Source organism: Schistosoma haematobium, chromosome 1 (genome assembly GCF_000699445.3).
Source record: "Schistosoma haematobium chromosome 1, whole genome shotgun sequence".
In the NCBI taxonomy this organism is placed as follows: domain Eukaryota; kingdom Metazoa; phylum Platyhelminthes; class Trematoda; order Strigeidida; family Schistosomatidae; genus Schistosoma; species Schistosoma haematobium.
The window spans coordinates 80,489,543-80,506,581 of NC_067196.1; the positions used below are offsets into that span (position 1 = coordinate 80,489,543).

Sequence of the window (17,039 nt, forward strand, 5' to 3'; positions counted from 1 at the left end):
GATTGTAAGTTTTGCAACTCAGATTTAAATTGTTGCATTATGTTTGTATTATACATAATTAATTAATTTTAGTTAACGTAGAGCCTGGCACAAATATTCCTTAACCCGAATTTCCCAAGTCTCTCCTGTTTTCCTGAATAAATTGTATTGAACTAAGTGATTATTATAACTTCTATTTAAACTAATCATGTGAAAAATAATAAATCCCGTGTATACTAGTTGATAGATTGTCAGAGTGAAGACCTTATTGATATTGACATGAAATTTCAAATAATTCAAACCCTTGGAATTTCAAATTACACTCATGACTTACTTGATGTTGGTTGAACACGATTAATGAAAATTGTCTGTTCTCCATCATGATTATAATTTTGTTTATTGAGATATCTAAAAATATGTAGGATAGAATGCATTTAGAAAGAAAAAAAATATTATCCTTGATGTTTGTGTAAATCAGAACTGACCTTATCTGTGCCTAATTTCGTTGAACTCTTGTTGATCTATTAACAGTGAAGGAAAAAACACTGTCATTTGCAGCTACTTAGTAACTGGAGTTCACTTACTTGCTCCTGTTACCCTTCGTGGAGGAGCATAGGCCACCCACCAGCACTCTCCATCCAACTCGATCCTGGGCAATCCTTTCCAGTTGCTATTTATCTTTTAATTCATCCTTCTATTTCCCGACGTAATGTGTTCTTCGGCCTTCCTCTTTTTTGCTTCGTTTCAGGATTCCAAGTTAGGGCTTGCCTCGTGGTACAGTTTGATGATTTGCGAAATGTATGTCCTATCCACTTCCATCGTCTCTTCCTAACCTCCTCTTCAGCTGCAACCTGGTTTGATCTCTCCCATAGTAGGCTGTTGCTGATGATATACAGTCGACGGACATGGAGTAATCCTGTGAGGACAATTGTTTATGAATACTTGTACTTTTCGATGATGATTGTGGTAGTTCTCCAAGTTGCAGTTCCGTACAGTAGGACTGACTATCTTGACGTTCGTACTAAAGATTGTGACTTTGTTATTGGTTGATAGTTGTTTTGAGTTCCATATGTTCTTCAACTGTGGAAATACTGTCCTTGCTTTGCCAACCCCCGCCTTTACATCTACATCAAATCCGCCTTGTTCATGGATGACGCTTACCGGTAACTGGAGCATTTGTTAATTTTCATTCTATTAGTATACGGAAAATTTGTAATATCAACTCTTCATATAGTGTGTGAGTGATTTTAGTAGTAAATTAGTTGCATAATATCAGCAATAAGAACTGCTTTGATATGATTTGTGTTATATCTAAAAGGTTGTTCCTGATATACCGCGTATAACATGAGCACTAGAACGCCAGAACCCTTCCAAGTCGCAATGAGAAGATAGAAGACTAATGAAAGGAATAGCATTCCCAGACAGCGTCAATTATAGTACAAAATTGTCAGGTATTTATAGTTTTTGGTAAGAACGAAATCATCATTACAGTCCTCCAACCCGCATACGGGGGGTTATTAGCATTGTCCAATCGGGAAGCTACACGTAGGAGTCCGAGAATATTATTCTAAAAGGTGATTGGATGGAATATCTTCGGCTCCTTTTGAGCCTTCTACAGCTTCCTCGAGTTCACCCGTGGTCCGTCGTCACAATTTGACTATTGGTTCGAATGATGATTCGTTAAAAAATAAAATACTAACAGAAGTATTGAACTTGCTTATGTAACTTTATTATCTGTTATTAAAATTTGGTTGTAAGTAAACCAGTAACAAACTGCTATCATTAAAAGAACCTACTCGGTTTATGAAAAATGATTATTCTAAAACACGTACGCACATATATAAGACAGCTTAACTTCAACACTATCAGTGATAACGAATGAGCATGAGTTTTGATACAAAATAAATGTAGTAGTGATTAATCATACAAGTAGATATCATAAAGAACAATAAAAGAAAAGAAATGGAAAATGTATTTTATTTATAAGTAAAAACATCAATGTGTGAAGCACGAAGGTTTAATACAATCTGAGGTCTGGATAATGGATAACAAGTGAGTGAATGTGTAAAGACAGTTACATTGATTACTATGTAATTTGAAGTCCATACAATCACAATGATCATTAAAAGTCTTATAAAATTATATCGCGTTATTTTTGACAAATGATCTGAGAGCTCATTAAAAGTATTTTCCGTGTTGTTAAATATCAGAAAGCGAGTAGCAATAAAGTCTTTGAAGAGTTTACTTATTAATTGATGATAACTACAGTAACTGTCTAAAGATACTCGGTTTTTACATAGATTCTATGATAAGTCATTTGATTCGATGAAACAGACTTATAATAGTTATTTGGATCATGGAGGAAGTATACTTATCCAAGCTGCACTGCTTCGAATAGGTATAAATCAAAACAATCATGTGATATTCAAATAAGTCACTTTAATCCTATTAAGTACTTAGTATTTATTTGTATGATTAATTGTGAACTTTTATCCATGTACACTGTTACATATGTATGGATGTTTGCATATTCATTTGTCTATTTATGGCACTAACTATTTGTACTACATAAAGCCACTCAACAATTCACAAATCTATTGATGATCACACGGAAAATACATATTACACAATGTAATCCACACTTCTCATAGTTAGTCATTCATAATTCCGTCAAGCTCTGTACTTTGTGCCTTTAGTCTGTTGAGTTGGAAAGTCCGAAATACAGCTATCTCAACAACATTTCGTATTAAACTCGGGATTATTCGAGAAATCAAATAACATTAATTGGAGTATAAATGCTATCTGGCTTAACAATTACGGTTAATATATTAAAAAAGTTAACCTATCTGCTACACCATAAAAATATACAATATAGTAAGTGCGTAACTGACCTACTGTCCCAGTTAACTTTTTTACTAATACTATACTCGAAGTAGGATATCTAAGAAAAATAATATGATTGCTCTATAAGTTTATGATAAAAGTCACACTGAATATTGTGAGATATTAAAACTTTGTACAATACATCGAACAAATGGATGTCTTTCAAATTTTGATGTTATACCATTAAGTGTGTTTTGGCTGCATACCATCAATCAAATAATAAGGGTTGCGCAAGATCATGGATTGGTTGAAGTTAGACGTTAACACCGTTGGATGCCAGCCTGCTTAGTAGTCTAGAGGTTGTGTTCGCACACGAGACCGAAGGTCCGGCGTTGGAGTCCCGCATGTGGGGCCGTGGATGATGGTTGTTGAGGAGCCCCATAATAGGACGAAAGGACCGTTCAGTGCTTCCAGGTTTTCAATGATGGTCTAGCTTCAATTGACTCATGAATTCAACTGTTAAAATAACTTAATTGAACTGAGTTTAAAACTTGTGATTATATATATATATATATATATATATATATATATATATACAAATGTAGTTGACATTTATGTTAGTTAATTGATCAGTATAAGATATGGTCGGTTGGAATTATTCAGTGTTTATAGTATGGAATAGGTCATCGGAATTAATTAAAATAATGTTTTAAGTTGACTACATTCTGAACGATTGATTTGAAATATAGAAGATAGATTTGATGATTATTTACAGATATTAAAAAAAGAAAGATATCAGTAACACAGAAGAGATTAACCTTCATTCTAAGGATGATGTTTTCTTTTGAATAATTGAAATATATAAAATATTTCCAATTTAGAGTTTTATAAAACAGTAAGTAAAAATCTAATTCTTTAATCTCAAAACAAATCAACAATGTATATATATTCAAACAATATTCATCATATAAATATGAACTTACTGAGTTGAATCAAATGGTTGTCGTGATAAACTTGTACGTGAGCTTGCTCGTGGAGGTTGATGATCATCAATTCGACTTAAACCTTAATATTATCATCATTATTATTAGTTTGATCAACATGTCAACATATGAACATCGTGTGTGTGTGTGTGCGAGAGAGAGAGAGAGAGAGGAAGAGAAACGAAAAACACAAAACACGTTCAATTAACTTGTTTTATTGAAATAGTAATAAGGTGGTTATAAAGGATTAAGTTAATCGTGAAAAAGAAATTAGTAATAATGTTAGATGAATTCAACGCTAAGTAATGCATATATGTGTATATAAAAGGGAAAATTATAAAAAAATGCTTTAATTCGTTAAATCTATATATGAATATAAGCGTATTGTTAATTATGGGTTACATTTATCTGTTCAACAGAAGTTCATTGATAATAATGGTTAAGAATCATAATTCAAATACTATTAGTTCATATTCTATTGCTAATGAAGTTTTACATTTAATTTTTCTCTTCATTACAACATGAATATAAAGAACCAATATAAAGAGAAAAAACCCAACCAACAAACAAATCATACACCATATTTCGCTTGTTATGATATGTACTTTAGATAAGATAGATAAAAGATTCGAAACCAGGATCTGTCGGTCTCGCGCGCGAACGCTTAACCTATAGACCACTAAGTAGGCTGGCATCCAACGGTGTTAATGTCTAACTTTGTGGATGCGCACTGCTGAGCAGTTCCATACTTGGACGAAACGGCTGTCCAGTACTTCCAGGTTCATCATGGTAGTTTAGCTTATTCAACTATTAAAATTACTATAATATCCACAAGATCCCTCTCTGATCATAATTTTAAAATTAGTGAATTATGTAATCAACCAATTTTTATAAGCTCAGAAATTCATGTTGTAGATTGAATAATTCAAGTACTTAAGGATTTTTAATTATTAATATTACCGGTTCAAATAAAACGTTTAATTCCTAATATTATAAATGTCTATAAAAATGACATTTAGGCTTTTTACTGTGTGTTAATCATAATACATGAAGAAGTGCAGATAGATTCATGCATACAAATATAAAAATTCCAGAAAACTTCAAATAAATATCAATACAACAAATAAACTTATTATTGAGATGATGGAGATTTGCAGCTTAGGTTAATGATCTTGGTGGAGTTTTTTTCTGTGAGCTGGATGGTTTGGTCGTGGAGCCTCCACATCATCAAGTAGAAGTTTTGCTGATAATGTCGTCCAGAAAGCTCTATCCCCAAACCATCTAGCTCACAGAACAAAACTCCACCAAAAACTTAATGTTCAAATTCATTGGAAATATACAAGCATATTAAAATAGATTTAGTTCATCAACCAGCAACTGGAACAAGCAATTCAATTGTAAAAAAAGTTGATTCTGTTTTAAGTACTAAATTGTTTGAATGTAAAAACATCGTTCAAGGATTCCGTACAACGCAATCTGAATAAATTTTAAAATAAACAAATAGATTAAAAGAACAATCACCGAAACTAATACTCCGTTATTAAAACTGAACTGATTATTAAAAATGATGATTAGTTTATTTTAATGTCAATTTTCAATTAAGATTAAATCTTTCCAGTGTAGCTTTACATTCAACTGAAATGTATTTACATGTGCAAAAGTTATATATATTCATAGTATACAAAAGATATTTTTAATAATGATACATCAAATCAATGTCCTTCTCATGTATTAGTCACCAAAACTTAAATTGTTTTGTATAACTTAATCGGAGGATGGTGCCACACATTAGCCTGGATTTAAATTTACATGTAGATATTGTTTTTGAGTATGCAAACATGGAAAGTAACTACTGCTGTTATTATATAATTAATATATGCAAATATTAAGTATGTGTTTACTGGAAAACCAACCATTTATTTCCGTTTTCAATGTAGTTTTTCCAGGTTCCGGTAGATTGAATTGATGATTAATCAATTCCTCATTTTCATCAATATCAACATCATTTGGATAGCATGAATCAGCCATAAAACCATCTGATGAACGTAAAATTTTCATATTATCAGGAAGAGCCCATAATCTAGAACGTTCAGGTGGTTTTCTTAAAGAGACAACTCTTTTCAAATTAGTCATTTCTGATTCATGAATATCTAAATAATTATTCAATATTGCATTGTCCGATGGGGATTCAAACACTCTTATATCTTTTTTTACAACTTCATTTGGCTGTAGACTAGCAGATTTTCTAGAATATGGAGAAAATGTTGTTGGTAATTCACTTGATTCTAATACCTGAATTTTTGCCATTTGTGTATTTGGCATCACATCTTCATAAGTAATTTGTCCTAGTGGTGTAGTAGTTATATTTCTTTCGCTTCTCCATGTTTTACAAATGGTAGGTGTTGTACTTGAATTTCTTGGCAATGCTGTCCACAAAGGAGAACCAGTAATATCGCGTCCTGGATCAGGTGTATGAGATTTAAACATAGGACATGTTTCAACTGAACCACTATAAGCAGAGTGACTTTTATATAAACCGTTGGAAAACCCTTTAGTAGGTCTACTATAACGAGTTGGTGTTGTACTATGAGCACGATTGAAATGATACGAAGTTGGTGAATACATTCTTGGAGTTCGAAATGTATGCTTATGAACTTTGTTAGGAAGTATAAATTGTTGTTTTATTCAAATTTAGCACAGCATATTTGGTAAATAAATATATATATAAACATAAAAAACACAGTGAGCGCAATATAATTTGCATACAAAAATGGTGAACACATAATTAAATCATGATTAGCATGCAGAGAATGGAAGTAAGAAAGAAAAGGAAAGTTATTACAGAAATTATTAACGGAAATGATTATAAATAAATAATTTCTTTCACATTTCTTACAAATAAATTGTTTAGTTATAATTTATGAGATACTGTTTACAGTATGGGGTGTTGCAGAGATTATTGATCTAAATTGGACAACAACTGAAAACGTAGGTGCACTGGATAGCTGTCTCGCCCAACTATGCGGCTCCTCAGCAGTGCGCATCTATGAAACCTGATACGGTTGAGGAAGATGCCCACTAAAGACAATGAGAGGTGGTTGCGTATTGTAGAGACTCAAGTGATCATAGACTTGTACACCAATGGATCCTGGTTTGGGAGTTAGACATCCACATGCATACTAAAGATCCTGGTTTTGATCTTCTGTGTCGGAGTGCCGGGCTAAGAGAAAACAGCCATCCAACTCCTCCAGGTTTACAATGATCGCTTAACTTAGATAGGTTTGTAGCTTTAATAAGTAATTTTCTGTCTATGTTAAAAGTCTAGAGATAGTATGTTAGATACTTGAGTAAATTCTTTTTAATGTTGAATAACAGTCAGTAGGATCTAATACTCGTATTAGCTCCTACGTAACAGAAATAGTTATCACAATATTATTTTTTACTTCAAAGTAACAATGATATTATACTTCTAAATATTAAGTGACAATAAAGTTCTAGGAATAATGTAGTGAACGAAATAAGAATTGTATTGTTATCTTATGATAATGATGATCTATATCTTGGGTGGATCGTTTTGGTTATGTTGACTTCTTTGATCTGAATGTTAATAATATGAAACGTTCATTATGGTTGTCAACGGCATTGTCAGCGTCTACTTTATATGAAATTGAACTAGATAATTAGCTCAACAATAATCGTTGAGTCAAGCTGTCCCGATAAAGGAGGACGGTTGAGCATGGGGTTACTGACACCATGCTGTAGAAAACTAACTCGCTAAAAAAAACGCTAACTAGAAAAAAACACAAATTCGATAATTATAATGGTAAACTGAGAATGTTGTATTTATTGTTATTTTGTAATGTTCACTGTGTCTTCTAAATCTTTCTTACCTGAAATATACAAAAGATTTTCTTCTGAAGAAGAATAGTAGGATAATTCACTTTATTCGTTACTTAAATATACTAGTGAATTTATATAAATATTTATATTTATGGAGATTACTATACCCTCTAATCCTTGAATAAACATCACAGAGTACTAAGTGGCCAAAAGTGATTATACAATCTTTTACTATAAAAAAAAACTTGAAAATTATAAATTTTTCAAGTAGATATCCACTTATCATAGTGTTTTATTGTTGAGATAGAAGTGATTGTCATTTTCAGTAACCACCCTGATGAAGTACATACATTTTATGATCCTTATTTTGTATCATAAGAGATAATGGAAGCGATAAATTTGATTGAATTTCGACATTGGTAAAATATTGGTCTATTTATCTGAAATTCAATATTCAAGTTAATTTTTAAGCCACCTGGTTACTTAACATTTACAAGTTCAGTAATATTATTACAATCCAATGGTTGTTTTTTTCCTTTAAAATAACTAAATACACTCTGAATATATTAATACAACCTTATTCTCTATTTATATTTTCTTTATCTCATTCTGATTTGTCACTATTTAGCATGTATCAGTTTATCAGTCAAAGGTATTTTAGATAAGAAATTATTTAGTTTATCTAAAAGATGAACATATTTTCGTTACTTACTGACCTATCAAGTTTATCAGTGAAATTATATGTAGTATATAGTAATCTAACGAATGACATGTAGATATTCTAGCTTAACTGTAATCTATAACACGATAGTAATGAATGTTTTTGATTATATATAGAGTCAATAATAATACAAAATATATAAGTTTTATCAAGGAGTATGCTAGAACAGTTATATTTCTTTATGAAGTGTTATTAACACAAGAATGATGCTGATCTGTCAAGTTCCTTCTATGATAAAGTCTTATCAAGGCTTTGTATAACTGGTTAAGTATATGTAGATAAGTATAGAAATAGCATTCAAATCTATCAATGAGATATGTTCGAAAGATTTACAACAATAAAAGATATCCCAATAACTTGTAATGAATTCTAAATTATTCACTGGATATAACTATTGTCAGGAAGAAGCGATTATGTAACTAAGTAATTTATTTATATTTCTATATGCATTATATTATTGATTAGTTAATGTCAATAGATTGATAGGACATTTAAAAATGACAAATATAATTCTAATTTTTGATATCGTTTTGATCAATGGTTAGCAACAATATACTCATATACTACTGAAATATATTTCTAAAGTGTAAATTCAATTGCAATATATTGAAAATGTCGGTGTAATAGGACATTTCTGTTGAGAGGATGTATATGTTTAATTTATGCGGATGATCAAATAAACTTTTCGATTTAAAACTGTTAATCTTCTTTATAGTAATTATGTTTAAATAAAATGGGATTGAGAATCAACAATGTGAAAACTTGACTATAATATACACTTTTATTGTTTGCATATAATGTAACATCACATATGAATAATTTACACTTTTCCTTTAGACACTAAATAGAAAACTCACATAAAGTGAGTGTTATATTTTAGCAAGGATTAAATTACGAGTAACTTCTGAGAAATATTAGTAGACTAATATTATCCATATATTCTTATTTTATAACTATTCAGTAACTAGATTGTGTATATCTATATTCCCCTTATTATAAGCTTCATTTTGACCTAAAGATTATTATCATACAATTTACTGTTCTTATTTTCAGTTTACTGATTACAGTCTCCCACGTTCACATCCACATTTTGGCTTGATCTTGTATAAATGTTATTTCCTATTTTATGGTGTAATGTGGTCTGTTTGGCTGGTATATAAACCAAGTATGTTTAAAATAAACGATTCGCATAGCGGAACGTGTTATTGGCGTTCTGGACTCAACTGAACAGGCTAGGTGAACAAAGGACCAAAAGGATACTAGGCTGTTTATACCGGTTGAACGTCATTGGTTTGGCACGGCACTAAGATTGAACAGATCGTAACTAGATTGGCGAATAAGTCACGTGATAATAAGCCGGCCTTAAAGTCACAACAGTTAGAAAATAACTTTCGAATGGTCTAATGTTAGAATGAATATGATAATCCAGGTGTTAGATATTTCTTTTCCTTTCAATGAGTACCAATTATTTGCCTAACTGGATAACAATTATCGGAATAAATCATTATCCATTAGTTTAAAATATCATTAAGGAATAATTGTAAGTAGGTTTGACGACTTAATGAATCAAAATACACAATTGTTAAAAGTTAGTAACAGAAGTAAACACATTTCTAGACAATATCTATGACGATGATGTTGTTAAAATTCACAGCTTAATTATCCTTTGAATATAGATAGACATACTTAGTTAAGTATCTAACTTAAATTATTGTTTCATGAATGTTATTTGTAAAATGAAACAATATAAATCTGAAATTTAATTATTACATAATACGATCAGTGTTAACTTTCATTAGGCAAAAGTGATCATCACATGGTTCATATTTATAGTTCTAGATAGAAGACAATAAAGTCAATATGAATGCAAATGATTTTTGTGTATTTACGTTTATATATAAATATCTTTGAAAAAAACTATTATTCTATGAATATATAATTAATCATTGCCAAATTTAAATCAAAGTCTCGGTATTCAATTATAGCTTTTTATAATCTTCTAAGTGGTTTAATTTATCATTTCAGGTATTGTTCTAGTTTCTGCATTATTTCAGTTTGTGGCCGGAATAGCTCAGTGGTAACGTCTCAAATAGTGAAGTTAATCGACGTGGTTTCGATTTCCACAAAAAGTATCAGTTACCTAAAGATTACATATAAGCCTTTTTGACAAGTGATAACTAGCCAAAAATCTGATTCCAATGTTAACAATCGACTAACTCCAAGTACCTAAGATCTCAGTTGTTTTTTAATTTAAAGTAGTTGGGACTATACTAGGAAGTGTGGATTAAGTTGTTCCCAATAGAAATGTATGATTAAAACCTGTGACATTAATAGAGAAAACATTTCATTCAGTTAAGCATTGGAATTAGAGATGAATTCGCCTGTGTGCTTCACAAGTCAACTTAACCTATTCATTTTGGATGGTATTATATTGTCTACACATAATGGTCTAATCGTTAATTAAAAGAAGTTGATACAAAAACCCTACTATGTAAATGACATGAAATGATTACCCATCTATTCAAGTTCCAAGTTTCATAGCCAAACAACTAGAACATTTCTTTTATAAAGGATGATATATTACTTAAGTGATTTGTTAGAATTTTTCTCAGTGTGATCAAAATACATCTACTTGCACATCTATTTGTATTATACAAACATACGCCATATTATATAAAATACATATAATAATTAAGTTTTACCTTCAATCATAGACGAAGCACCACCTCCTCGTGCCAGTGTTGTCATTGATCCGACATGTGAATCAAGATCTTGTACACCTCGACCTATTGGTTGTAGTGTAATTGTTTCGAATTCTTCAAAGGCTTCAGTATTTCCCATAGATCTCTATAAAAATTCAACATTTGGTGTAAATATTTACTGCAAGTAATATTTAATGTATGGCAAATTGTTTATAAGCAATTGGCATTTCAGTTAACCATAGAATAAAAACTTATCTGTCAAGCAGGATAGTGAGTAGTAGAACAATGATGGAACTGAAGAAATAATCAATTGAACATACATGCATGTATAAAAAGTTTTCATTTGACAAAATGATAATCACTGAAAATCATGAGATTTTGTCAATCTTATAGTTAGAAGCATTCTTGATACTAACATACCTTTTGGATTATCTCCTTTCGACCGATTTCCTAAATATTAATTCAAAATAATTATATCGTAAATGAGACAACATAAAAAGTAATATTAGGTTGCTAGAGTGTGATTCTATAACTAAATGAAGCTTGAAAACTCTAATGATGATTCATTAAGTCTCATCTTAAAGTTATATCTAGTTGCTGCGATGGAGTGTAACCTTTAGTATAACTTCAATCTAACATGTTTTTAGAAAACGGTAAATTTTGTTGGACTTTTAGCCTATAAACTACATGATAGTCATTTTAATTAGGATATTCACTCAATTTATCGAGTATCGATGTATACAGTTTATTTCATTTTACAAATTAATTGAAAAAAAACTTTACACTCTTTCAATGTATGTTAATGCAAACTAAACTATCAAAAAGTGTTTTTTGACAGGGTTCTCAACTTATTTCTAATTTTTATTTTCTGCATTTCGTTGTCAAATTGATACTTATAAAATATGATATTGTAGTGTCTAGTACTGTCGTGTGCTCCACTTATACGGACAGACATAAGTAGCATATAACAGGGATTCGAAGTGGAATGTTTACCGTCAGAAGATTAGAATAAAAACAGAAAGAAAAAGAGAGAGCGATCAGGATGACAACAAGATTGAAGAAATGATGGAGTATGTCAAGGACAACTCATGGAAGATATTAACTCTGAGATGCAGGTACATTCAACTGACGAGTCCCAAATAGGATGAAAAGTGCGTCTCGGATTCCACTGTTAGTCATTACCTATCTTTATTTGTGATGTCAAGCCGTTTTTATTTAATCAGCAGTTTAGCTGTCATTTGATTAATAGGATTAAGGTAGCACAAATGGTTATACAATTTAATGTAAGTTACTATTAGCTGATCAGTGAAAATCACATTTAACTATTATTAATACAAGGATATGTATATATACATATAGGGTTAGTTTAAAAAGAGAACAGCTGATTTCATTGTATTTAATTTCTTAAAAGACGCCGCTCACTTATGCTTGTCAATTTTCACTATAGTAACTAATAGTGTTTTTTTTATTATAATACTAAACAACTAATTTATAACCAGCATTTAAATGTGTCTATCCAAGGGCATTACAGGATACTAATGTAGCAATAATTATTATTTATGGTCTATAAAATAATATTTACATCCCACAGTTAATAAATCAAAACTGACTAGAATCTAGGTTGTTTTTTTGTAAAATCTAACTCTCAGCTGCTTATTCGATCACATGTTAATGTAGGTTCTTTAAATAATGTACAGATTTCACTTATTAGATTCTTTTAATTAACATATTTGATGTAAATGTGCTTATAGATAGACAGATAATTAATTAAAGGAATACGTCTTATATTTTTTTGAAAAACATTCTGAATGTGAATATGGAGACAGATTGGAAGAAATTATTTGATTACATAATCAAGTGTAACTAAAATGTTACATTATTACATTTAAATTATCATTGAAATACAACTTCATGAAGATTTTTTCAACATAGATATCTATATTCAGATAGTTGAGAAATTTGTATCAGAAGGGGTTTTGTGGAGATTGTAGTGATTTCAATAGTTGAGATCATGAGTCAATTGAAGCTGGACCACCATGGAAAACCTGGAAGCACTGGACGGCCGTTTCGTCCCATTGTGGGACTCCTTAGCAGTGCTCATCCGTGACCCCGCCACGCTAGGTTCGAACGCCGGACCTATAAGTCTCGCGCGCGAGTGCTTAACCACTAGGCCACTGAACCGACATCCGACGGTGTTTGTGTCTAACTTCAACTAATCCACTAAATTGAGTGACACATTCACCGTTGTCATCAGTGAGTTACTATCTCACAACTGACCCGGTTGAACTACACTGGTGGTCTAACTTCAATTAACTCATGATCTCAACCACTGAAGTTGAAAAATCATTAATTTTTAATAATTAATTAGCAATAATTTTTAATGATTAGAATAAAACTAAAAGCTGATTATTAAGATATGTTACGATTCTATAATTTCAATGTTTGGGATGTGTACTACTGAGGAACCCCATTGCTAGGAAAAAACTGCTGTCTTATGCTTCCAGATTTTCAATGGTGATCTAGCTTAGATCGACTCATGAATTCAACTATCAAAATTACTACAATCTTCACAGTTCTCCATGAGTCAAATAATTTTTGACAAGTTAAAAATAAGATAAATTGTCTTAAACATTTGTAAATAGTATAAAATTGAATATTCTGACTGGTAAAAGTATGTTTTAGGGGTAAGTCAATTACAGTCAAGACTACAACCTTCATGTTCTTAAACAAAATTCAAGTGTTACGTATCACGAGCAGTAGAAATACCCTTGTATACTGTTCAAAAAGTTCAAAATGGCAGAGAAAATTTTTTTCCACTATGAAGTAAACATGAATTAAGAAATAAAGAAGCATTAAAAGAATTGAAGAATTAAAAGCTGAGTTCTGTTTTTGTAGATTGTATATAATGGGCAAATCGATGCCAACACTAAATCCTAACCCTAAACCCTTCATTTAAAAAAAGACCCCTTACCTGTTGCGGCTACCATGTAGTAGAATTGATGGATGAACCTAATCAGAGATTTGGAGCGAAATATATCTATACATGTAGCTACAGAACATTTTTGCATTGTAGCTAACGTTAGGTTTTGATGAGAACCTCAACTCTAATTACTGAATCCTAGCCAGGAACAATCTAAGGACTCTTAAAAATCGATTGAGTGGTTTGAAAATATAGATAATCTTTATCCATTAGTATAAATTTACATGTCGTTGTTATTTACATTTACAGGCAGACAGACCCTAATAATTATGTAAACTCCGTTTATAGTTCACAATAATTACTGTTTTATTCTAAACTATCCATTGATAAAAAGCTTTTTTTTTCATTGACCAGAAACTAGCTGGATATTAGTCGTGGTTGTTTTAAGCATGGTCTTACACCATACTTTTACCTTATTTCTCACCTATTCGATTGGAACCAAGTCAGTGATATCTGATCAGGAATAAAATTATGGGTATTTTAGGGAAATTAGTGCGTTTTCCAAAATTCGACTTGTTAATTAAATAAAGACAGCATTTATAAATCCGGATTAATTCACTTAAATTCATATCTGCTACTTATAACCTTTACACAAACAAAGGAAGTATGAATATATATGTGTAAAAAGAAATTTATCTTTCCAAGATTAACTTTTATGAGGAATGATAATGCAGAAAAAATAGTTGGATGACAGATAAACATGTTACAATTCAGAATTCATTTAAATATGAAATTAACTTCTTAATCATCAAGTAACATATTTAATTACATGATTCACATTTAGTATAAAGTATCTACTCTCATAAACTTCAACTACATCTAACAATTCATAGATACATCTGCGATAATTAAAAAGCAGAAGATGTTTAGAGAGAATAACAGTTTATTTATATTTTTTGAAGATGTTCCGAGGAATCTATATCCATTTTAATGTTGAAGTTATTTTTAAGTAATAAGTTAGGTTATAGCATACTTGACAGTAAATATCAAATTATCAATGAATATTTCAGTTTCTATAATTTACCATTTTTCACTGAATTAATTCCATTATCTACACTGTAGATTACTGAAATGTCTATTATTTATGAATAGTATTTAGGTTTTCAATAATGTAGTCAGTCAGTCAGTCAGTAACAACGTAAAACTTCGTACGTACGTACATCAGTTCGAGTTGCCACACCACATTAGCACAGAGATGCAGTTGTCCATTCAAATTCCGTAGTGGTATAGGTTGTAAGAGTATAAGCAGTATTCGGAAACATTAGGGTTTGGAAATGTTGTTTAAAGAGTATAATCCAGTGAAATAAATTCGGAAAGAGAAAAAAAAGAGACGAGGAGAATTCAGAAGATTAAAATTTGGGAGAACACAGAGAGTGGATGCACCTGCGCCATCGCAAACGATTTTGAGTCATGTCATTCAGGGTCTCTAACCATCGGTTGCTATCATCTCGCGGATAACAACCAGGTAGTCTACACATATCAACATGGCTCAGTCCATTTGTCAGAGAATTCATGGGTTTGTGCCATGTTTTGGTCTGGCCACCCCTATCTTTCTTACAACCTACTCCTAAACCAGAAAACATCACACGTCGGGGCAGTCAGTGGCTGGGCATATGTAAAATATATCCCAGCAACCTCAACTGATAAAGTTTCATTACTTCATCAATTGATTTGCCATCCTTACTTAGTACCCGATTTCTAACAACTACATTACTTACTCGGTGGTCCCAGGATATACGAGCAACGTTTCGAAGACACCTATGATCGAATACTAGTAATCTACGAGTATCTTTTACTCTTACCGGCCATGTTTCACTGGTATAAAGTGAGACGGAACGAACTGCTGCGCAGTAAACCGGTCCTTTGGTTGGTAGACGGCTATCTCGCCTACGCCATAAATGACGCAAGTTGGCAAAAACTAATCGAACCTTTTTTATCCGTTCTGAGAGTTCGTCACACATCAGACACGCTCAACTACTTCACTCCCTATCATTAGGTCGGGTGTCGATACAACCCAATCCTGAAGCAACATTTTACATTTCTAGGGTGAGAATCTCATTCCGAACATGCTTGCATGTTTGCTTAGAGTGGTCAGAAGACTGTGCATTTTGTCAGCGTCTTCATCAAATAGAACCATGTCATCGGCATATTCTAAGCCAACACGTGAATCTCCCGGTAGAAGTTCAACTCCTGGAAATTTAGATGAGAAAAGTGACATCTCTAAAAGCACATCGACGACAAAGTTAAACAAGAATGGAGAGAGTGGACAGCCCTAACGAACACCATTCAATAATGAAGAATAGTTGTAATTCAGTAAGAAGATTTTAGAGGTGTTGTTTCTTCAATATGAGATAACTATTTAGTTGATTTATATTCTTGCACTTAAATATTTTTATCACAGTGAAAAATATATCTTTTATTGTTGCTTTATAAATTCACTACAGAATCGATTACATTTTGCATTGAATTATTTAAAGTTTTTATATTTCAAACAGTTGTCTTCATAATGTATTATCACCATGAACTTTATGTATTCCATTCTAGGTTAAAACTTTCTAACTATATATGTATCATTTTACAGAATGGTAAGCTGCTATAAAGCTGTTGATTACTTCTGAAATTATCGCATAAGTTGCCAGTTTGTCTCGTTACATCTCATGTAGAATTTAGAATTCCAGAATATGTGAGTTGACATTAAGAAATCCAATCTCTGTGTAAAGAAGATGTATTGTATAACCCTTTTACCTTATTATAACTATCTCAATTCTTGTTATTTATGGTTTTGTCATCATTCTGAATGATCTGTTGAGTGATATTTATTGGAGAAAAGTAAAAACAATGTTTGTAAGTAAGTTGGAGTGACTTTTCATGATAGGACAGAATTATATACACAACTAACTTAAACCAATGAGCATTTTTCTAATCTAGCTTAAAACTTTCATAAAAGTACACTTAATGCCTCTTTAGAGACCAAACTCTTCAAATTCAAGCTTTGAAAGGAGTCAGGTACT

At 31.4% G+C, this 17,039-nt stretch overlaps 1 protein-coding gene across 1 annotated transcript in view; it reads right to left on the minus strand.

The window, feature by feature from the left end:
* MS3_00002238 (uncharacterized protein) overlaps positions 1-17,039 on the minus strand; it is a 165,928-nt gene that overhangs the window by 22,484 nt on the left and 126,405 nt on the right. The window contains exons 22-26 of the mRNA XM_051209811.1: positions 11,469-11,498; positions 11,049-11,193; positions 5,699-6,439; positions 3,786-3,867; positions 314-387 (exon numbers count right to left, since the gene is read on the minus strand). The gene's annotated coding sequence lies outside the window, so the exon portion shown is untranslated. The remainder of the gene's footprint in view (positions 1-313; positions 388-3,785; positions 3,868-5,698; positions 6,440-11,048; positions 11,194-11,468; positions 11,499-17,039) is intronic.